Genomic DNA, 24328 nt, shown 5'->3' on the forward strand with positions numbered 1-24328 from the left:
TTGACTTGATAGCTCATATGTTGCCGTTATTTAGTTATTGTTTTTGTTTTGTTTGTTTTGTTTTTATGATGCCATGGTGGCTAAATGAAGCCCAGAATGAGAAATTTGGTAAAATCTGTATGATTTTAAAATACTGAATTGATTTCCAAAAACTGAATTGACAGCCAGCAAGGTGTTTTGCTGTCTTAGGGAAATAGCCAATTGGTTCTCTATTTATGAAGGTCCATTAATTTATTTCATATATTGGCCTAAATCCACACACTTCTATGGGACACACAGGGAGGAAGATGCCAGGGAAGGACCATCTCCCCCACTTTCTTTATGGATTTGAATAATATAAAGAAAATGGATTTTATTTAGGGAATGGCTGAATGGTTTTATATTCATCTTCTAAGGAGGCCCTGATTTTCAAATTCTGATGAATTGGCTTAGATTATAAACACTGTTCATGGAACTTTATATCTTGTAGGTGTCTTAGTGCTCTGCTGTTAAAATATGAAAGAAAGGGTACTGATTAAATTTTCCTACACAGATACATTTACATTAATGCATGATGATTAATTATAAGTTAATGCGCTCATTCACAAAAATATTTGAAGGTGGCATGATAAGGCTGAATGGATAACCCGGCACAGCCCCTTATTAACATGATCAAAAGCCAGATGTGAGGCGGTGTAACACGTTTTCTGGTGGCGTGCTGGCAAGCCAAACTGGCTTTTTCCAAAGTGTCATACTCACCTTGGGCCACAAGATGCCGCTCGTTAATCCGTTATGATTTAGGTCTTTTGTTACAAGCCAGAGGGACATTTCCTTTTATTTTACATGCTTTCCAATTACATATTAAAACTCAGAGTGGGTGGGTTGGGGGAGGAGGATACCCCTACCCTGAAGGCACTTTGTAACCTGTGTGTGGGAAATCAATGAATAATTTCTTTAAGATACACAAATTCAGGCTGAGAATTCAGACACTGTAGAATTACTGCACCCCTCAGTTTCTGTGCTTGTGTGTGTAAATGTCTACACCCAGCCTGCCATCCACCCAACCTTTTCTGTTTAGTCACCAGCACCACCTGCCCCTGAATGAAATAATTTCCTGCTGGCCCCTGCTAGCAACACACAAAACAACCTATTTATGTAGTTATTCAAAATGTCAAAGGATTATCTTAAAACGAAAACACAGAATCAGTTTTCTGTGTTTCAGGCAGCAATTAAGTAGTCACAACATGGCAGTCCATAGATGAATGCTCTGGAAATTATCATTTGCAAAGGTAATCACTGGAAGAAGATAATTTTATTTCCTAAGTCCTTGTTTTAAGCCTGAAAACAAAATCATGGCATGCAGATTCTGTTTGATAAAGATGGCTGTGGTCCTTGGCTTTCACATCAAATTTGTCTTGATTTTAAGTTACGTTTTTTATATTTTGAAGTAAGATGAAAGTAAAGCTTTTTTGATTATGTGCGTGTGTATTTATGTACATATACGTGTGTGTATACATATATATGTATACACACACACATTAATGACTAGTATCTAAAAAAAGACTTACGACCATAAGACAAGGGTGGCCACATGATCAAGAAACATTCTCTGGGAACTAGAAGGGTCAGATTTACACAAGGAGCAGCTATATAATGAAATCTCCTCCTTAAACATCTCATCATAAGATTATCTTGCCCTTCTCTGGTATTAATGTGGCAATGATAGAGATGATTTGGCCTCTAGAGGAAAGAGACTGCTTATGGTGACATGATTTGAGGGATGTCAAGAAATAATCCTTCAAATATTGAGTCCTTAGCAGTCACTTTTATTTTAGTATGAGTTGTTTTTCAGATACTTTGGTCTCAGTTGGCTGAGTATAGGGTTTTAGGAAGTAGAGATTGATGATCAAGAAAAACAAACAATTGTGGTTTATATACACAATGGAGTACTACGTGGCAATGAGAAAGAATGAAATATGGCCCTTTGTAGCAACATGGATGGAACTGGAGAGTGTGATGCTAAGTGAAATAAGCCATACAGAGAAAGACAGATACCATATGTTTTCACTCTTATGTGGATCCTGAGAAACTTAACAGGAACCCATGAGGGAGGGGAAGGAAAAAAAAAGAGAGAGGTTAGAGTGGGAGAGAGCCAAAGCATAAGAGACTCTTAAAAACTGAGAATAAACTGAGGGCTGATGGGGGGTGGGAGGGAGGGGAGTGTGGGTGATGGGTATTGAAGAGGGCATCTTTTGGGATGAGCACTGGGTGTTGTATGGAAACCAATCTGACAATAAATTTCATATATTAAAAAAAAAAAGAAAAACAAACGGAGGGGGAGAAGAGCAAAAATAGGTGGCAGAAAGGGGATGAGAATGATCTAGAAGTGGAAATGAGAAAGTGCTGTAAGAAAAGCCCTACCTGCTGCATTGTTTTTCCTGCAGTTCATCCTTAAGGCTGAATCAACTTGATGGTGAGAGCATCTAGTTAAGGCAATAAAAAATGAACACAGAAGCTTGTGGTCTGCTGAGTCCTATAGCCGTTTGCATTTTATATCCGCTTTCCCATTTTATATCATTTTATATTAATACCTGGCTCATTATATCACTGGCAGATGCATCACATTCCTGTCTTCATTCTCCTTCATTTGTTCTTTCTTGAAAATCATCCATTCAACAACTAATCATCTTGTACTTACCATACGCAAGGTACTGGTGAGATACAGCAGATAGGAGATGAAAATCTCATAGTTGTTGAATATACAAGGAGAAACTCATTACAATTGTGATGCAGAAAAACTCATTTTTTTCCCCCTTAAAAATATCCTAACCCATGTAGAGGGAGTGTTAAGTTTGGTTTTAATTGGGCATAAGGCTTTATTTGTTATAAAGATGTTACAGTAAAAACAACAACAACAACAACAAAACCCAGCTTCTTTAAACCAGTGGTTTCCAAACATTCGTGTGCACGGGATCCCCCGAGAATTTTGTTAAAATGAAGATTCTTATTCAGTAGGTCTAGTGTCACACATGAAATGGTGTATTTCTAACAAGTTCTTGGGTGAAGTTGCTGGTCTGGGGGCCACACATGGGGTGAGAAGGCTTTAACTGGACGTACTGTGGGGTGACTGGATACCCAGAAAGAGAGCTGTTTCTTAAGGTGAAATGAGTCTCTTCAACATCAAAGAGGAAGGAGACAAAAGGCGTTAAGATAAGCCTCTATAGAATAGGACAGGAGGATCTCTTTATGATGATTCCTTGGCTGTCACCTGCCTCTTTGCAGGTTTTCAGGATCAGATAGACGTACAGCACACCGGGATACAGGTTTTCTCCTACGAGAGACACAAATCATTGACTGCATCACTGTTTTGAAACATCACAACCAAAATGGCTTTTATGTTCCAAGAAGAGGGAGAAGGAGAAGAAGAAGAAGGCAACGCTTTTGAAGGGAAAAAATAGTTTTCCGATAACCCCCATTAACTACAGGGGTCATTGTGGGCACAATGAATGGAATTAGAAATCTGCTAAAAGCTGCAGTATATGGTACGCGGTGACTGACAAGCCTTTCGCTGAGTAGTTACAAATGGGACTAATGGTTTAAACTTGTTAGTCATTGTCAGAGGCTCTGATCCTTGAGTCAGCCATGGAAGCTATGGCAGAAATCGATAAGGCACCACTTTCTGCAGTGAACTGCTAGACCATATAGATTGCCTGGAGGGAAATGCCGAGCTCCCTCCCAGGCTGCCAGATGAAAGCAGGCAGCTAAATCTGCGGGAAGATTGACCACACTGCTCGGGGCAATTAGGCCTTTCACCACTTTGAACGATGATTATAAATGGGGGAGAGGCTTGGGAGAGTGAAGGGGAAGACAGCTAGGCATGACAAACTGGAGGCCGGAAGCCATTTTGGGGAGCCTCGTCAGTTTCATGGTCACTGAGGGCATTTTTTTCCCCCTTTCCCTTGTTCAGATTGTTATACGATGAATGTTCTGGGGCTGCTGCTTTCTTTCCTTTTTTTTTTTTTTTTTTTCTTTTATTTTTCTTTAGAAGCCGGAGAGGGAGGACAGGCAGTGAGAACAACACTTGGTTGATGATAAACTGTAAACTACAGCTGAACTCCATTAATCCGTCCAATCCCCAAAGCCTGGGGCCTGAGAGCATGTCGGAGGATGGCTTCCTGTTGGACACATTTCAAAACAATCACATCCCATTGTTCAGTGCCTTTTTGGGTAGAGCCCTGTGAGGGTGCCAAAGTCATCAGCGAAAGAAAGTGCATGTTCACGCAACAATTACAGACAAGCTGCAGATTATCAGCAGGCTGCAAGGGGCGAGGTGCTGAGGCCCATTTGGCAGAGGAGCTCTGTATCTGATGCACGCAAAGCTGCACCCAGCATTAATACTATGAGCGGCCAAGTGCTCTATGGCTGCCCAGGCTGCGGGAAGCCAGATGTGCAAGAGAAAAGCAACTACGGGAGATGTGCAAGGCTTTGCCCTGGTTCCCTGCCTAAAGGCAGGACAGCTCAGCCTTATACTGAAGTGTTTGGCCTCTTTCTCCTTCATCAACCTGGCATTGCTGCTCAAATTTCAATGGGGGACCCATCTCCTTTCCATTCCTCTTGTTGCTGAATCCCGTTCCCTTTCTAGTATTGGCTTCATGATTGATTTGTTTGAATTGTTTTCTCCTTCTAACTAGGCCCTGGCTCCCATTTTACTGTTGACTTTAAGGTATACTGTAAACCATGTTCTGCTAAGTATTGTTTAACTGTCAAATGGTTGGGGAGGCAAGATGTTGTGGGAATAATCTCCAGTTGCTACTCTGTGGGAGGGCTGTCTTTCAGAGGTTCTTGGACCATTTCATCACTGTGGTAAATCCAGCCCTTGGTGGAGAGTGTTGAAAAGTCCTCTTTTTGAAGTTTGCTGGGCTTCTGGCAGCTGGGAAAAGGTTTTCCTCTGAAAGATGTGTAGGTCAAGAATTGAAATCCCGATCGTCATGAGAAGAGACTATTTGGAGGGTGTGAATGCTGCAGGTCCTTAATGGAAGTGATCTCTTCTGTGGGAGGGCTGTTCAGGAGATTTTTTGTTGTCATTTTCTGTTGTGTGGAAAGAGCTTGCTTGGGCTCTAAAGGGCTAGATAACCGGGCATTTCTTTGCTCATCCTTAATTCGCCAAACATCAATGGGACATTAGTCATATGCCAGAGAGCTTAGCCTGGGTGGCTCCCAGGCAGACAGGAATGTTCGCGTTGCTTACCTACCTGCGATCCCATAAGGATGGACCAGCCACTCATGAATACAAAGGGGAATTATAACTACTACCCACACCTTAATCATAATCATAAGTGAAATAAAATGAAACAATTTGTTTGATTTGGAAGATTCTTTTATACAGTAAGTTGAATATGACCTTCCCCAACCTCCTTTATGGCATAAAAAGAGAATTATTTTTGCAAATCCAGTACATTTAAAAGAAGATATTAACTCTTTTAAGCACCAGGGAATTATCAGTTGCTTTAAAAAAAAAAAAGACTTAATCAGAAGACTATTAGGTTATGGAAAAATTTACAGAATTCAGAAAACCTTAGTCTTAGGAACATCTTTGCTTTAATAATAGTTCTTTTAGCTATGGTTCTTCTTAAGTTCTAATTCTACTGAGGATGACAGTGTGGCATTCTAGAGTACTAGGCTGGAAGGTGGGAGACGTGAATTTTAGTTCCGATTCTACCTCTCGCCATTGTGGTAGGCACATGCGTCCATCTCTTTGCCCTTCTTTCTTCACTTGTAAAATGGAGGATTTAATCAATCCTAAGGTCCTGTGGTTGGCAGAATAGTGGCCCCCCAAAGAGTCTACATCTTAATCCCAGGAACCTGTGCATATGTTATGTTCTCTGGTTGTAAGGGACTTCACAGCTGTGATTAAATGAAGGTTCTCAAACTAGGGAGATGATTCTGGATTATCTGGGTGAGCCCAATATAATTACAAGGGTCTTTAGAAGCTGGAAAAAGGAGGCAAAAGAGTCAGAGAAGGAGAATGGAAGCAAGTTCTGGAAGTATGCAATGTGAGGACTCAACTTGCTATTTGTGGCTTTGGAGATGGATGGAGGAATATGGGCAGCCTTGGGAAGATGGAAAAAGCAAGGAGGTGACTTCTCCTTTAGAGTTTCCAGAAGAAATGCAGTTCTGCAGATGTCTTGCTTTTAGCCCAATGACACTCATTTTGGATTCTGACCTCCAGAGCTGTAAGACAATGAATTTACATTGCTTTAAAGCTGCTGAATATTTGGTAATTTGTTACAGCAGCAATAGGAAACTAATATAGATCCCTTTCAGCAATAACCTTCATGAAACTCTGAACACATAGCATATGGAGGGTCATTGGAAAATCCCGAAACAGGTAGTAATATGCAAAAAAGATGGCTACTCACATTGATTTGAGGGTTGACTGAAAATACAGCATATAGTATCAAAAACCACTAAGGAAGGAAATTAGGATACTAGAACCCATGAAAAAGGAGAGGGATGGAAAAGATCTTTGTGGAGTAGGAAGTATACTTTGACATTTGCATAAAGTTGGGTCATTTTAAACAGCTCTAAGTATTTTTTTCTTTTCCTTTGATTGGCAGAGTGGAGAATGTTAATAGCCATGGCTTTAGAAGAAATGGAATTTTAGAATTAAATGGGACCATTGAGATTGATCTCCTTGTAATGAATGTCAGAACGCATTCTTAACCTCCCTGAAAAATGCTAGAATATTGCTAGTGGGGCAGCTATTGCCACTTCATGGGGCAGACCCTTCTGTTGTTGGACAACCCTAATTCTTAAGAAATTTTCTTATACAAAACCAATTCTATCTTCCCCTAATGCCCACCTTTTGATCTTGGATTCTTTATGTGAATTTTCAATGTTCAGATCTCAAGATGAACACATCTGTTAGTGAAGGGGACATGGGTGTGGGCTTTGGGGCAAAGGTCACACCAGAGAGAGAGGGGTCAAAATCCCAAATCATGTGCATGTAGGCATAGGCATTCAGGGGTGTGTGTGTGTGTGTGTGTGTGTGTGTGTGTGTGTGTCTTTAGAAGTACTAAAAAGACAACTATGAACTATTTTACAAGCATTTTTACTGCTATTCCTGGTAGCACCAACAGTGCTAGCTCATAGTAGGCACTTAATATTAGCTAGCTCAACGAATACATGAATGACAACGAAGGACACCAGTGGTAAGTAAATTAGCAATTATGAAAAAAAAAAACAACTTGAATAACCAGTTCAGATTCATTAAATGGGGAACAAGACAGACTTTGAATATAAGGAAAGCTTTTGCTTTCTTTTTCCTCCCTGATTTCAAAGACTGCGAGCAGCACCCTGTTAATATCTTCAAAGAGACTTCCTGCTTTCCACTGGCACTGTAGGTGATATGCAGGAGTCCATGTATGCTTTTTATTTTTGAGGAAACCTGTGAGGTCACTGGGAAACCGGGAGATCATTGCCTCTCACCGAAGAGTAAGCAGCACTTTTTCCTCCCAGGCAAATCTAATGAAATCACGTGGGTAGCTGTAACCTCTCGGTAACACAGGATGTGGAGGTTACTTTGGGCCTTGAACAATTAATCAGTGTTATGGCAGAGCAGCTCGAATATGGAAATTCTAAAGGTCCCACATGTTGATAAATGGCCAATTTATGCTAAGATCCATCAAGTGTGTTGAGGCATTTGGAGTTATCACTGCACAATCATGACATGGTCATTATCAGACCGCAAATCGTCCAAAGAAATGACATGCCTCAGGAAGCAAGATTTGCGGGCAGAGCCTGCCTCTTTCTAAACTCAGTGTGAGGTCGGCTTGCTGTAAACGGAGCCATACAGCATGTAGATTAGCTCATGTGTGGCAGCTGCATGGCGGAAAGCAATTATAACACAGAGGCAACTCCACGCGCAGGAACTAGCACCTCCTGAAATATGATCACCTCCGCTTCACTACCGAGGGAGATGCCAAACTGAAATACACACACAGCCATAATGGAAGAGACCTGAATATATTATAGCAGGGAGGGGAAGAGCTGGGGTAGAAGTTGGCAGAGGCTGTTGCTGAAAACTCCTTGTGCTCCTCTGAACTCTGAAATGGGATTCCCTTAGTGATACCACAGTCCACTATTTCCTTTGTTTTACCTGGAGAACCTTACAGTGAGGGCATTATGGTTTTCTTTGTTGACTGTACTCGATGTGACCATTGCTTCCTTCCCATTGTCATATCCTCTTCCTAGAGGACCCTTATCTCAGAAGGGAGTGGGCACTGGGCCAGGAGGACAGGCCCAGTGGATTGTGTGATCGTTCAACACTGGACCCAGGCTGGACCAAGCTGACTCTGTCTCCCATAGCTCAAAGCCTTGTTCAGTATTTGGACGTAAGGGTGGTGTCAAGACGGGCCTGGGGTGGTCCTTGCTGCCATGTGCTCAGTGAAGCAGGAGCAGCTAGTCTGCTGAGACTGAGAAGCAGCCCAATAGATCCATCCACATGTGACACAGAAATGGGCTGGTCTAGAAGAGATGATTCAGTCAGCTTTTGACATCCCATTTCTTAGTCTCTCGTGAGGCCCTGCGATAATTTCTTCTCTTAGTTTCTCTCAGATATTCGCATATTCTTTCACAAATGCTCCTTTTATTCTACTTTGTGTTTCTGTGGCTTTGATTAAATGACACCTGCCCCCAATTTTGAGCACTTACCAGGTACCAGGATTTGTTTTGGTGATTTAGATGCATCAGCTTATTCAATGCTCTCACCAACATTCACAGGTAGATGTGGTTATTTCATTTTTTTTTTCATGAAGAATAGGCTTAGAAAGGTTAGATAATATCTCCAAAGTCACACAGTTGATAAGTGGGGGAAGTGGTGATTTCTATTGAAGTTACATTTGCATTGAAATTGATTTTACATTTTCTGTGAAATCATTAAACCACCTACTATATAGTAAATGATTTATGCTATAATTTGAGAACAGAATCTATGTTGAATTACTGAATCAACTTGGGAATATGACTAGAAACCAAATCATCTTTATTTAAAAAGCTAACATTACCTATGTTTACTTGAGGGTTGAAAACTTGCACAAGCCTGAAGGAAAATAGGCTACGTATAAGGATTTTTCAGGGGAGAGGGAAGGAGGAAAAGTTTTGAAGTGTTACCTAGACTTTTTATAGCCTATTCCTATTTATAGCTTGCTGATGTATCAACTCTGTGATGCTGAAAAGGGTGAAAGAGGCCATTGGATGTTTCGCAAATCACTCATCTTAGGATCTTAGATGGAGAAGATAACCAGAGATAATTAGATTAACATTATTTTACCTAAATCAAAGGGTTCTGATAGTCCTCTTTCCTGGTTTCATCCTTCTTTTCAGAATAAGGAGATAGACATGTTCCTTAATTTGTAACATTGAGAATCTTTATCCTCTTTAATTTTTATTTTGCCCTTCCCCCTGACTTTAGCTTTCCTTACCATGAAGACATTCATGAATGTGGATTCCGTGTCTTATGACCGTTACTACCCTTCACGTGTTCACTATTCCAGGCAAATGAATCATTGGGAGCTCTTCATTCATGTGTGTGCTTGATCTGCCCTGTTTGGTGCTTCCTGCCTTTCAACCATGTCACTCTCCATTCTAAACAAATAGTAGAATGTCTTTTAAGACTCAGTTGAGTGTTACTCCTTTAGGATGAAACTTTCATTGACTACCGCAGATTTCAAGCAACACGATCCTCGTTTGAACACCCATAATATTCTAACTATACCACTGTAAGGATCCATAATAATAAAACCTAGGTATTATAGTAATTTCTGTCCATGCCTTCTCATTTCTGTCACTTCCCATTCTGAATCAATAGTACCTGTCCTTCAAGACTCAGTTGAGCATTACTCCTTTAGAATGAAACTTTCATTGATTACCACAGATTGCAAGCAACATGATCCTCATTTGAACACCCGTAATATTCTAACTATCCACTGTAAGGATCCTTAACAATAAAAACCTAGAATTATAGTAATTTCTGCCCATGCCTTGTCATTCCTGCACTGTAAGCCACTTGAAGGCAGGGTGAATTTTAATCTGTTTATTCTCCCTACCACAGAGCACCTTTCATGAAGTAAGTATTCAATAAATAGCTGTTGAATTAATAAATAAATGAGTAGACAAATCCTTTAGGTGGGTTGATTTTAATGTTGCTCTGGTATTTGTATTTCTTCTTTCCTGAAATGCTAAGATACAGCGTTCACATTTGTCACACTGTGTACACTTTAGTTTTATCCCAATACGTGTTTTTTAATATGATTCGTTGAGGGAGAGTAAACAGTGAATTGCCTACTCTTCAGTATTACCTGTTTCTTAATTGTGTAGAAGCAGCTTTGGTCAAACAGGCTCTATAGGCTGGGGTTGCTGGCTGCTATATTGATGTGATATGTGGAGTGTATTAGACAAGGTGCTTAGCTCTCATTAATAGGAAACCCCGGCTGAACTGGCTTAAACAAAAGGGCAAATTATTAATATACTTTACAAGAAGTCTAGAGGGGGCGGGTAGCTCCCTGATCAGTTAAATTGGCGTCAGTTCCATCAAAGACCTAGATTCTCATTCTTAGATTGTTGCTTTTGTTCTCATAATAGCTAAAATCTTCATGATTTTTGTTGTTCTAGGAATCATATACAGGCACAATAATATCCAATGGGAAAAGAGAACAGGTATTTCTTTGAGTACTTCTGTCAGCAGTAAAGCCTGTTGTGGAAGCTCTGTAGCAATCTCCTCCTTGTTTCTTATTAGCCGGATTTCAGTTACATGACTATTCCTACACCACTTTTGGTAAAGGCATTGGGATTGCCATAATTGGATTAGACTTTGAGGATTTACTTCTGATTTTGAAATAGGATCACCATCAGGTTTGGAGGGTGTGTAGCTCAATGAAATTAGGCTTCTATTGTCAAAGACAAAATGTGTAATGGCTTTTGGAAGGTAACACCAGCATTTGCCATATAAAGAATGAAAATATTCCTTTATATGTATATGGTTGGGGAGATGTGAGCAGTTTTGCCTCCATACCCAGGGGACATCTGGAGAAATTTATAGTGGTCACAACTTGGGAATTGGGAAGAGGCTGCTTCTGGCTTCTGGTGCATCTTAGAATGCTCAGAACAGCCCATCCCCTACCCTCCAGTAAAGAATTATCTGGCCCTAAATGTCAGTAGTGCTGAGGTTGAGAATCTTTGGCATGGATATACTTGCTCTCTGGGGCTGACACACTGTCTAAAAATCCTACTATTTATTTTTAGCAGCCCTTGAGACAGGACGACTGTTGATATACAGTATTTTACTTTGGAGGAATAATATACCAATAAATTATCATCCCATTAAAACCATAGTAAAACTATTTCCTCAGATTACCTGGTTGGCCATTTAAGCAGGACCACAGGGAAGTGAATGTGACAGGAAGTGAATTCTGACAATGAGACTCAAGTCCAAGAAAGAATGACTCCAGGAGACCAACCTGTGGCAGGTACAACCACTATTTCCTTTACTGAGCGCAGTACAAAAAAATGACCAAGGTCAGGAAAAGGGGGAGCAGTGCTACTTATTTCAGTGCCTACTACTGTAGCAGGCACTGCCATAGGAAATTTAGAGTACATGCAATAATTTTCCAGATGAGAAAATGGAGTTTCAGTGATGTTAAGAGAAGGGTTCAAAAATATTTTTAAAATGTTGTCTTCAAATTTCATATGAAGAGAATAATTTTCTCTCTACAGATTTTTTTTCCCATTTCTGCATAAGTGAGGAAGGTTAGTTGACCTTATTGCTTGATAGGAATGTGAAATGTAACACGGAATTTTGAGACTGCTTACCTCCCTAAACAATATTTGCCATGCTTACTTTCCATTGTTTTACTTTCTTGTATTATCTGAAATTACAGCTGATTCTGTAGATCAATCTCCCAGACGATTAGAATATCATTTTCTTTCAAAACTGCAGCCATGCATTACTTATTTTGTATTTTATATAGCTTCTAGCACAAGGGGCTGCACATATAGATGTAATGAACATTTCTTATTATTTTTTGGTTGTCCAGCTTCTAATTCCCCTTTGTATCATGGGAAAATCCACCATTGTCTTCAAATGTAGAGCTCTCTCTCCCACCAGGAATGCTGACAGATTTCATACTCTCCCTTTCCCTGCCCTCTGGTCACCAGGGCAACGGGTATATGACCTAAGCATCACAAATGTGATGCTTTACTATTGGATGTTGTACTATAGATGTTGTGGAAGCAAGGATTCCAGATGGCGTCGTTGTAAGATGGAAGCTGGAAGATGTAGAGGTCCTTAAGACACTGGTTGGAGAAGAGCTTTCTGAGAGAATTTCACACTCCACACTGACCAGGTGACCTGTCAAGCCAGTAAGATTTCAGGAATTATTTGTTTCTAAAATATAGCCAAGTCTATTCGGACTAATGACTAACAAAAAAAGGACTAATAAAAGTGTTGAAAGAGAAGTGAAGTAGGGTAGTGAAAAGTAATGAACAACAGTTTTATAGTCCAACAGGACTATTTGGGACTCCAGTCCTACCACTTACTAATTGAATGACTTTCAACATTAGTTGAAGGGAACCTAGACAGAAGTACACAGCGTTTTTTCATATGCGAGGAAGAAAGGGGATATATGGATCCAGGGACACTCGAATGAGATAAATCCTATTTAAGTCTAAGCTCTTTTGGTTCTCATACAAACTAATCTCTTGTGCACCTGGATGACACAAGCTTTTTTTTAACAAAAGGCCTTACTCATATTTTCATGAGCTGAAATGTCATGCTTCAAGTCTGGCAGCAGGAGGTAATGATTCCACAGTTCCTAGGATGATCTTGAGCCTTTCCTTTTCTCATCTATCACTCCCCTGCACTTGCTGCAGAACCCTCAGGTGGTTGCCCAGTTGGTTATTCAGATTTAAGCGTTATTGACTGTTGCCCCCTCATTTTGCATTCTAAAAGCATCACGATGGAAATCCAGTGTTAGATGACTTGAAACTAGCATTACACAGACATTATTCTTTTGTGCCAAAGAGCTTACTCTAATATAATGTGCAATCTTCCCACAATTATCACATTTCTTTTCCCTGCTGAGCACTCTCATGCATTTTTGCCAAGTGGTTACAGAACCACAGTGGAAACAGTTATGGTCTCTGGTGGTCAGATTTGCAAATTCATCCCAAATCCATTGCATAACCCATATACGTGCTTCGTGTATGCATAAAGCCTACTGTTATGCCAAAAAGGTAAGTGGGTTATTCTGCGATGCCCTCTTTGCCCTTAGTCGTACTGCAATGGGATTGTGGTACACTGGACTTGAACTCCCAACAGCTCCAGTTGCTGCCTGCTGCCTCAATGAATTTTATATTAGCAGGCAAACAAAACACTCAACCAAATGAAAGGAATTCATAATGCCAAGGCTTCCTAGGATCAGAATGGGCGGTGTGTCTTCCAAAGAAGGATTGTGGCTATCAGCTTGCGATAACTAATCTAGATAAATCGCCCCTTTACAACACATCTGGCTTCAAGTTGTTTAAATTAGCGGAGTTCAGCCATAGAACAACAGCTGAATTGGAGCCTACAAATTCATATGCTTCCTACACATGCATAAATGCTAAATGATGAGCTTGGTAATGATCGGGAACCCCTTATTTCTGAGAGACTGGTAAGTCTACAGTGTTTCTTTGCTGCATATTAATTAGGATAGTGTAATAAAGCTTCAGAAGTAGTCTTCCAAGCAACATAGTTTGAATTAATGTTTACGAAAGCTCTTTATTAACCTGAAAATGCACTTCAAAGGTAATATGGGAAAAGCTTTTTCCCTCTTAATTGGCATTTCAGTAAGTATCACGGATCTTTCCATTTTATACCTATTCTCATTATAATGACAGCCAAAGATTTTGGTTGTCCAGCTTCCAATTCTTTGCATTGGGAGAGAGCACACCATGGTGTTGGGATGTAGAACTCTGCCTTCAAGAAAGCTGAAAGACCCATATGCCCCCTTTCCCTGTCCTCCGGTCACCAAGGCAAGGGGTATGTGACCTAAGCATCGCCAATGTGAGGCTTTCCTCTTGTATGTCATACCACAGGATCACAGTAACAACTTAACAGTATGTTTGCCATTAACATCTTCTGTGTCCAATTTGTTGATGGGCTTATATCCTTCAGGGGGCCTTTCTGGTAGACTCAGAGTTTAGAATTGGAAGGATCTTCAAGGTTCTCTACTCCAACCATCTGCAAAATAGAAAATTGAGGCCTCGTTTAATACAAGTAACAGTAGCACTATGATGTGTCATGCAGTATTGCTCTGTACTGAATCAGAACACGAGTGGCCAAGTGTTGGTGATTTAACCTCTGAATTTCTCAGGTCGCTCCAGTAGCATTGTGTTTATTTTTGAGTGCAACACATTAAGAGAGAGACATTGGAAAGATAAACTGATTCATGGTAACAGACGCATGAGAGTAACAGATCTTTAAATCACACCAAAAAAAATTACGGACGGAACAGTTGTCCAAAGGAAGATTCGGGAGAAACTTGACAATTGTCTTTAAATAAAGGAAGAGAGGTCATGTGGAGGCTTAGTCAGCAGGAGTTAAAGGATATCTGAGAAGCTTCTGGGATTAGGTGTAGAGTTCATGTGTATGGGAGCATTGATACTTTGGAGTGAAGTGGGTCCATAGAATTAACCCAATTCTCAAAGACTAAAGATCAATGTGCTATACTTAGTCTGTTGGATAAAGAGGACAGAACAACAACCAATAGCTCTAAGTTGCAAGGAGGCATAATCTGGCTATATCAGGAATAATTAAAAATTTGAGTTGTCTCCATATGGACTGGTCTGCCTCCAGGTGGAGTAAATTTCTCATCACTTGATATTTCTAAGCCCCAGACTATATCAAGAATGGTTTAGAGAAGATTGATGCATCAGAGCAGGGTTGAATTAAACTGCTTCTATGATTCATACCCATTCTGAATTTTAGGGATCCTATAACTCACAGAAATCAAACAATGCTTACAGGCCGTGAACTTAATTTGTGGTATGGATCCCAGGTATCTGTATTTTTTTCTCACTGTCTTCCTGTTAAGGATTTCTCCTGGCTTAAAGTAAGCATATTTAGATAAAGATCCTCAAAAACAAAACAAAACAAAACAAAAACAACCCACCAAAACAACAACAACAACAACAACACACACACACACACAAACCACTCAGGTGCTCAAGGGATTCTCTAATTACATCTTTCTAATGGATATTTTAAAATTTTAATTAGTATATCTTATATGAAAACTCTGAATATATGAGGGTACTAAATTAGGAGACCTCATAGATTTTTCTTTGAAGACCTCATTCTTCATGAAGTATAAGAACTCTATTTGGCTGAGAAAATGCATTTTCAATTTATCTGGTTTTTGTATAACTTATTGAAAAATTAGAAAGTATTAATAAAATGATCATTAGCTTTATTACAGTATATTTATGGTTACATATTGTATTTTATACATAAACATTAGTGTTAATATGTGCTAGACATAGCACCTTTTATTATCTCACTTTATCTTTACTGTTTTCAGTGATGAGAGCTTTATTATTACTCCTATTTTGCAAATACATAAATTAAAAGCTATAGAGGTCACTTGCCCAGTAAGTGGCATAAGGATTTGAACTCAGATCTGAGGGGTTCCAGAATCCATATCTTAATCATTCAGCCTTTCCGCTTTCCACACTTACTGAGAGGTGAAGCTGGTGCAATAGGGAGACGATTCCACCAAGGCTGAGGCGTGAAATAGTTTCAACCAAGTGGCTTGGTGCCTTTGAAATGGGCTGGCCTCACGGGGCGAACCACATTTCCCAGAACTCCCTTCCCGCGTCTGTCCAGGTACGATAGGCCGTAGGAGACAACCTTGTCAGAGGCTGGGGGCGGAAGCGAAGCCGCAGCAGCCATGTGACCGGACAGGTGCCGCCTCCTGTCTTCCTGCTCACGTGTTGGTGGCAGACGGTGGCCAAGCTCGCATCTGCGCGCTGCCCTGGAGATCCTCATCCGGCTCCTGGGCCTCGTGTTGTGTTGAGCTTCATGTCAAAGCCTCCCCTATCATTCCGGCATCTGCAGGACGCTCATCCCAGCAAGGTCAGAGTCAGTAAGAACTTACCAGGGCTTCGGATCATCCGTCTGGGGTCCCGGCTTATCCTTGATCTCCCCCACTTTATGTCTTCCCTCTCGAATAGTCTTTCGTGCAGACGTCTCACTTCAAAAGTACTCGTGAGGGCCGTGGCCTTGCTTAACTAACCAGCCCCCACAAGTGCGTGAGTCAGAGCCCCCTGGCAAAGTACATGTACACTCGGCCCAGCCTACTTCTGTCAGTCAGTCAGGGTTCAGTCTTTTCTCATACTTACTACTGTTCCTCTGATTGAACCCTGAGCAACTGATACAAGTGTATTGGGAAATGACCTTGATTTGTGGGTTGAAGCTGGCACGTTTCCTCTCTTCTATTGTTACGGGCCTGTTTCTGGACCCTGGAAGCATTCAGTGCAACCTGTGAAACAGTAAATTTGTCTCTCTGCTTTTCTGCCCCAAGAGAAAAGAAATAGGGATTTAACAGAGAGAGGGAAGACAGTGCAGACAGAAATGAATACTACTTCCAAACCACAAGAGGTAGCCTAGAGACGGCAGAGCTGGGCTGCCGGGTTCAGGTCCTGGTTCTTCTGCAACTTCTGTGCTGTGTGATGATGGGCAAGTTATTTACCCTCTCTGGGCCTGTCTCCTCAGGTGCTGAAGGGAGTAATATTAGCATCTACCTTTTGCGTGTTTGAGGATAGAATGAGTTAACATTTAAGAAGTACTTAAAGTGTAAGCTTTATATTAGCATTTTCTTGTTGTATTGCTATTATGGGAGAGGGAAGTGGTCTATCCTTGTCTAGGAGTGTTTCACCCAACCTCTTAGGGACTGAAAACCCATGCTAGTGGCCCACCATAGACTTTCTTTAGCCCTTTCCTATCTCATCTTACCACCTGTGGCTCTAAGACTGTCTTATCTGCCTTTAAATTGTTTTGGGGGGTGGGTGGGTCAAGAAAGGAAACAAGTGCTTAAGGAAGACAGCAGAGGTACTGGGTGGGGGCAGGGGTGGGGGAGGAAGGGACAAGGAAGAAAGTAAAGAAAAAGAGTTTCAGTTGACTTCTTTCCCAATCTCAAGGCTTGTCATAAGCTAAAGAGAATAGGGGGCATGACACGCTAGAAAAAAAGTGGTCTTGACTGAAGGAGAATCATGTCATGGGCAGGCCCTCACAATAAGCACCATCCAGGTAGACTTTACAGAGTCTAATTAATTGTACGTGCTCTGCCTTAAGGCATACTGAGAAGGAGGTAGAAGGGGGTGAATAGGAAGTACTCTTCTTACCTTCCAATTGAGCTTCATCATTCTCCTTTAAGAAAGAAGTATTCCTCCCCACCCCCCCCCCCCCCCCCACACACACACACAAACACAAACATTCTAGTACGTTTTTCTCTGGCCTCGCCTGGAACAGCTCACCTTTTCTGGCTCTACAAGATAGGAGAAACCTTTTGAATGCAGCTGCTTGTTTGGGCTGATAGGGAACCCTGAGCAGACATTTATTCATTCCTTTTAGACGACAGATCGCTCCTTCCCTTCCCTCTGGAGTCAGCTCTTGCCAGAGTGGCTGCTGTCTGGCAACCAGGCATTCTAGGATGGTCAGGTTTCAAATGTCACCACGCAAATGGCGGTTCCAAGGACTGAAGTCAAAGATTGAAGTGCCAGCCCTTAAATGTCCCTCAAATACATGTTTTCCCAACTAGTGACTTGCCACGGAAATAAACACCAATTATGCAAAAGTACCTCCTCCCCCGCATTTCCATTTCCCTCTCAGTGTTCTGCAAAGCATTACACGGAGTACTTTGTGACAAAAGGATGTCTCAGTGTGGCCCACTTAGTATGTTGAAGCATAGAAATGAAAGATGGTAGGGCACATATGTCATAGAACCACTAAATGACAGAATCATCACTGGCCTAGTTTTCTGAGACACTGTGACAGACACAAGGGGATTGCTTTTAAAGCTCCTGATGACACATCAAGAAAAGAGAAGAGGATGTCTCTGCTTTAGAAAAGAGATTGAAAGAATATTTTTTTCTGACTTGGAAAGAAGTTTTGAATTCAGACTTTTTTTTTTTTTTTTTTTTTTTTTTAAGAAGAAAAATTTTAAAGAAAACGAAAGGCAAACGACAGGGTACTTACCTGAAAAGCCCCGACAGCGGCACCTTACCCAGTAGCCTGTGAATGCCCCAGAAGAGAGAATGGTGCGCACTTTGTGCTATTTAGGGTCCTTGGGATGGCATCCCTTACTGCAGGGGAAATTTCACCACAGAGCAATGAGCCGAAGAAAAATTACTATTTAACGATTACAGGCTGCTACAATTCAGTCTCCTTGCCGTGAACAGCAAGTGAGTCAAGCAAAGTAATGCAGTAGGTTGAACTTGTTTTCTCTTGAGGAGCTCCAGGAGAAGTTCCGTAGTGACTTTTTGCTCACACACGCCAGTTCTTCTTCTCTGGCTTGTGTAGCTACTCATCCATCCCTGGATCCAGATGGGATCAGGAGACATGAGAGAATGAGCTCTCAAGAAGAACCAGGCCACTGGGGTGCCTGGGTGGCTCAGTCGGTTGAGCGTCCGGCTTCATCTCAGGTCATGATCTCACGGTTCATGAGTTCGAGCCCCGTGTCTGGCTCTGTGCTGATAGCTCAGAGCCCAGAGCCTGCTTCAGATTCTGTGTCCCCCTCTCTCTCCGCCCCACCCCTGCTTGTGCTCTGTCTCTCTCTTTCAAAAATGAATAAACATTAAAAAAAAAAAAAGAATCAAACCAGCTTTTTTGATGATTCTTCGAGAGCTGAGTAAGCTTCTAGAGGATCTCTGATGTTTCATATCTGTCCCTGGGAGCAAGCTGGTAGTTCCAGTTGTAGTAAGCGTGTACCAACTCCCAAATGAAAGGAAAATAAAAACCTCGTCATAATTCAGACTCTTATCAAAGCACGCAAATCAACAACAACAAAATAAACCCATGCTATATGCCCTGAGTCATTGTATTGGTAAAGGTCCCTAGAATAATCCCCTTTGGGGGCTGTTGCTTTATATCAGACCTTTTTCTCTTTAGTTACTAGACTGTCTACTAAATTAGTTGAAGCCTGTAGACCTTAAATGAAAAGTAGGCTGATTAAATGCAACGGTTTGAGTTTTGCTGCCATACGAAGTTTGGCAGTTTTAGGAACTAAAAATACAGGACTCCCGTTACATTTGAATTCCAGATAAACCGTGAATAATTTTTTTAGTATAAGTATGTCCCAAATATTGTGTGGGTCACATTTATACCAAAAAATGCTTACTATTCAACTGAAATTCTTAAAAATATTTGCTCATCTGAAATTCACTTTTAACTGGGAGTCCAGTATTTTACGTGGTAACCCTAGAGCTAGAGTAAGATTGTAATGGACTCTTAGATAAACATTTTCATGGGATTGGATGGAGGTGTATGTAGGATGTGTTTACCTGTGCCTGGGGAACCTGGTTTCTGAATACCGGGCTGTTCTTGTTAAGAAGGATTCTTCTCCTTTTGCTGGTAACAGAACTGTCAGTGGCCATCGCTCCAGGGCAGCCCGAGGCTTGGGGTGCCGCTATTGCCCCCTTAGGAGATCTGCTGGTGAGGAGCTCTTTCTCCCCAGGCTCTACGGAGACCTGCAGACAGCTGGAACTATGCTGCGTCTCCTCCCATCAGTGTGCCGTGTGTTCTGCTGGTAGTGATGAGACTGAGAATGTTTCAACCTCTTTTTGGTTAGGAATCATGTTCTCTTTCCCCATGGGCACAAGGGAAAAAAGGAAGCTGTGTCGGACTTACCTTTGGGCGCACTTACAGTCTGTGTTTTCTGTGTAAGGCTGTCTAACTTTGCAACTGGAGACAGGATCCTTAATATCTCTGATCTACTAAATCAAAGAAAACAGGAACCAAATCAAGCTAGATGGACATTTTCTTTTTCTTTTCTTTTTATTTTTTTCAATATATGAAATTTATTGTCAAATTGGTTTCCATACAACACCCAGTGCTCATCCCAAAAGGTGCCCTCCTCAATACCCATCACCCACCCTCCCCTCCCCCCCACGCCCCATCAACCCTCAGTTCTCAGTTTTTAAGTCTCTTAAGCTTTGGCTCTCTCCCACTCTAACCTCGCTTTTTTTTTTCCCTTCCCCTCCCCCATGGGTTCCTGTTAAGTTTATCAGGATCCACATAAGAGTGAACACATATGGTGTCTGTCTTTCTCTGTATGGCTTATTTCACTTAGCATAACACTCTCCAGTTAGATGGACATTTTCTATAAGGCCCCTTCCCATTTGTTTTTTATTGGTTGAGTCCAGTGTGGGCTGCATAGGGGATATATGGATGTCCAAATAAACATTTGGGAAGTGACCAAGAGAGGGGAAAATGCTTGGTGGAGAGACAAACACAAATGCCAGGAGAGTTCTCATCTCTCTTGGTACATATGAGGCACTGAAGATCACAGAGTAGGGAATGATGGATTGTTCCTGGTCAAGTCACAGAAGAATTTATAGAGGCAGGAGGACTTTGTTGGAGCTGGACCCTGAAATCTGAAAAGGAGTTTTCTAGGTGGAGAAGGAGGACTGGGGAGAAGGGTGGAGGCAGCTGCATGTGGAGTGAAGCCGGGGCACATTGGTTCAGGGACAGTGGCCGAAGTTCATGTGGGTGGGTATGCATGTGGGGATGGTGGTAGATGAAGTTGAAATGGCACGCCTGTATTTGGATCCTAAGGACCATGAATATGTTGTTAAGAAAATTAAATCTCCTCTAGTAAGGAATAAGGAGCACACCACAGTACTTGTCCCTCCATGAAGATGTCACAAATCCATACCATCAGGTCAGTCAGTGTTGTGGCCAGAAATCACAGCGTGGGTGAGACTTGATGTGGTGTTGGCAGCCAATCAGCCATTTCACCTACTGTTGGCTGTCATTGATTGAGCATCCCAAGGAAGGCACAAGCAAACCCATCCTGAGAAAAGGGAAAGGTTTTTCCCCAAAACTAATATTGTAGGTTTCTTCAGCCATATCTTCATTTACTCCCTGGAGCATTTCTAGATTGATTTCTGTGTCCATGTACAGAGATCCCGTTAGGAATTTCCCTTGGGATTCAGTGAAGGAGATGTTAATCTCTAACTTTGTAGCCTTTGTAGATGCCTTGGATCTTAGGGAATGAAGGAAGGGTTGGTAGAAGAGAGAACTTGAGGTGTTTGTTTCATTCATTCATTCATTCATTCATTATTTATGCATTTATTACATTGGGGGTGGGGAGAAATCTTTAACTCTATCAAATGGAGGAAACCAGACATACTACAAGGTACTTCTACCCTTTGCTTTTAGAAAATTGACCAGTTTGGAGTTCTGGGAAACCCATACTACATCAAGTTACTTAGAGGGTGGGTGTTCCAGTTACCATCTATGTATATAATAAATGAGAACTGGATACTGGAAAAGCAATTCTGTATAGTCTCAGCCTGGAGGGTGGGGTGGAGGGTGACGGGGGTAGCAATAGCCGTAAATAAGAATTGTGCTTGCTTCGGAGTCTCTCCTGCAGCCTGGGTGTCTTTGTTCCCCTGGAAGCTAATCATCTCTGGGAAACTAAGGCAGCCTGTTGCACTTGGTTGTCATTCCTCTGAACTTTGTTCTTCAGATCTTGATGGATATTTGCTAGCCTTATGCTTGAAGCTTTCTTGTAAGCTACTCCAGCTGGCTGTCAGCCTGTCCAGGCTCTGAGAGCTCGTTTTGGGATCTTCCTCTTTCCCTTTTCTGTCTTTCATAATAGGTTCTTTCTGAAATCTTTCCTTTGTTCCACTCTGAAAATACATTCTGGTTTCTAACTCATTTTCAAAAATGTTTATTTATTATTGAGAGAGAGAGAGAGAGAATGAGTAAGGGAGGGGCAGAAAGAGAGAGAGAGAGAGAGAGAGAGAGAGAGAGAGAATCTGAAGCAGGCTCCAGGCTCTGAGCTGTCAGCACAGAGCCTGTTGCAGGGCTTGAACTCACGAACTGTGAGATCATGACCTGAGCTGAAGTCAGATGCTTAACTGACTGAGCCACCCGGGTGCCCCTCTCTCTAACTCTTCATCTTCTTACTTCTTGATCTGCTTTTCTTCCACCTGATCTCTCAATATTCTCATCACCTTCTTATCGTGTCTTATTTTTTTGTTCTTTTTCCCTTCCCACTTTCAGCACTCACTCCCAATATGGCAGAGATCCTTATTCCCTTCAGGGATCACATGACATATTTTTGTGTTAATGATAACTCTTTCTGTTCTTGGATAGGCTCCTTATCTTCCCCTTTGGCTTTTAAACTACAGAGAACCCCAGCCTTTCAGTTTATCTTTTGGTTTCCTGGGGGCAGGGTGGGATGGGGACATAACCTCCTTTGTTATGGAGGTATAGTGCACTGGCCTGGAGTCCCTTACCATCTCTGGCACTCCCTGCTTGATCTGCATAAGCTGTCATAATGCAGGACATGCCAGCTGTTTCCCTTCTGTCTTCTGGACTTATACCCACCCTTCCACCCTTGGGACTGGGAGTCTGCAAGCTACATTTTCCTGGTTCTCTTGCCAGCTGGCTTCTTGTTGGCCTCTGCCAGTGGGAGGCACTGGTGAAGGTCAACAGATGGGGAGAAGAAAGAAGATGTGGCTTCAGCCTCACTCAGTGTGGTGGTTTCTAGAGTGTGGTGGTTGTCAGCTCTAGGAATAGCTCTGTTTCAGTGTTTGCAGCCTTAGCTGAGGAGATCCATCTTCTGTGGATCTAACAGTGGCACTCCCAGCAGTAGCAAGAGTCCAGACTTACAGGCTTCATTCACCTCTTCACCATTAGTAACATCAGGACTTCACCCGTCTTCCTTTTTGCAAATCCAGGCCCGTCTCCCTTTGCTTTTAGCAGCCTTTTGTCACCTTTTAAACAATTTTCCGGGGCACCTGGGTGACTCAGTCACTTGTGTCTGACTTTGGCTCAGGTCATGATGTTGGACTTTGTGTCTGACTTTGGCTCAGGTCATGATGTTGGACTTTGTGAGTTCAAGCCCTGCATTGGGCTCTGTGCTGACAGCTCAGAGCCTGAAGCCTGCTTCAGATTGTGTCTCCTTCTCTCTGTGCCCCTCCCCTGCTCACACTTTGTCTCTCTCTCTCTCTCTCTCCCTCAAAAATAAGCAAACATTAAAAAAATGAAAATAATTTCCCTAAATTAAATACCCTTTGTTTGAAATACCTAAAATAGCGTCTGTTTACCTGACTGATTATACAAAACTACAACATGGTAAACCAAAAGCAAAAACACTGCAGCTTTTTTGCTTTGTTTATGGTAGGTTTCATCATCAACTGAAAGAAACTTTTATTAAAACCCTTCTCTCAAAGTTCCTACTTTGGGAAAACTTTATAGGTGTCAAAAACATAAAATCAACATCATTTTGGGTGTGGAAGACCAAATGCCTTGGATGGGGGTCAAGAATAAATCATACAACAAAAATCTAAGAGGGTAGAGAACAAGAACTGATATAGAGCAAAGAACATGACACTTAAAGTAAAAATTCCTGTGTTCAAAGTCAGCCTTCTTTATTTACTAACCCTATAATGATTGCCAAATCTTGTAATCTCTTTGAACCTCCATTGCCTCACTTAAAAAATGATGACAACAGCATCCATTCTAACTCATAAAGTTATAGTGAAGGCCAACTGAGAAACGTATGTGGAAGTGTTAGGCAAACTTGATACTGTTCCAAGGGACGTTACTATGGGAAATATTTTTAAAGCCTGGGTTCTGGTTGATGCCCATCTGGTTGATGATTTTATAAACAGTCATACACTTATAGGTACTTAAATGTTTGAGAGCTCAGTGCATGAAGTGAGTATTTTTTCACTGAAGTATAATTGAATAAAACATCATATTAGTTCAGGTGTACATCATAATGATTCAACATTTGTATGCATTGTGAAATGATCACCACATCAAATCTATTTACCATGTCACCATGCAAAGTTAATTTTTTTTTCTTGTAATGGGAACTTTAGGATTTACATTCTTGGCAACTTTCACATTTGCAATACAGTGTTATTGACTATAGTCCCCATGCTGTACATTACACCCCCCCATGACTTATTTTATAACTGGAAGTTTGTACCTCTTAATCTCCTTCACCCATATCACTCCCTCCCCTCTGGCAACCACCTGTCTGTTCTCTGTATCTATGAGTTTTGTTTTCTTTGT

Source organism: Panthera pardus, unplaced genomic scaffold (genome assembly GCF_024362965.1).
Source record: "Panthera pardus isolate Hobbes unplaced genomic scaffold, ASM2436296v1 HiC_scaffold_20, whole genome shotgun sequence".
Lineage (NCBI taxonomy): Eukaryota > Metazoa > Chordata > Mammalia > Carnivora > Felidae > Panthera > Panthera pardus.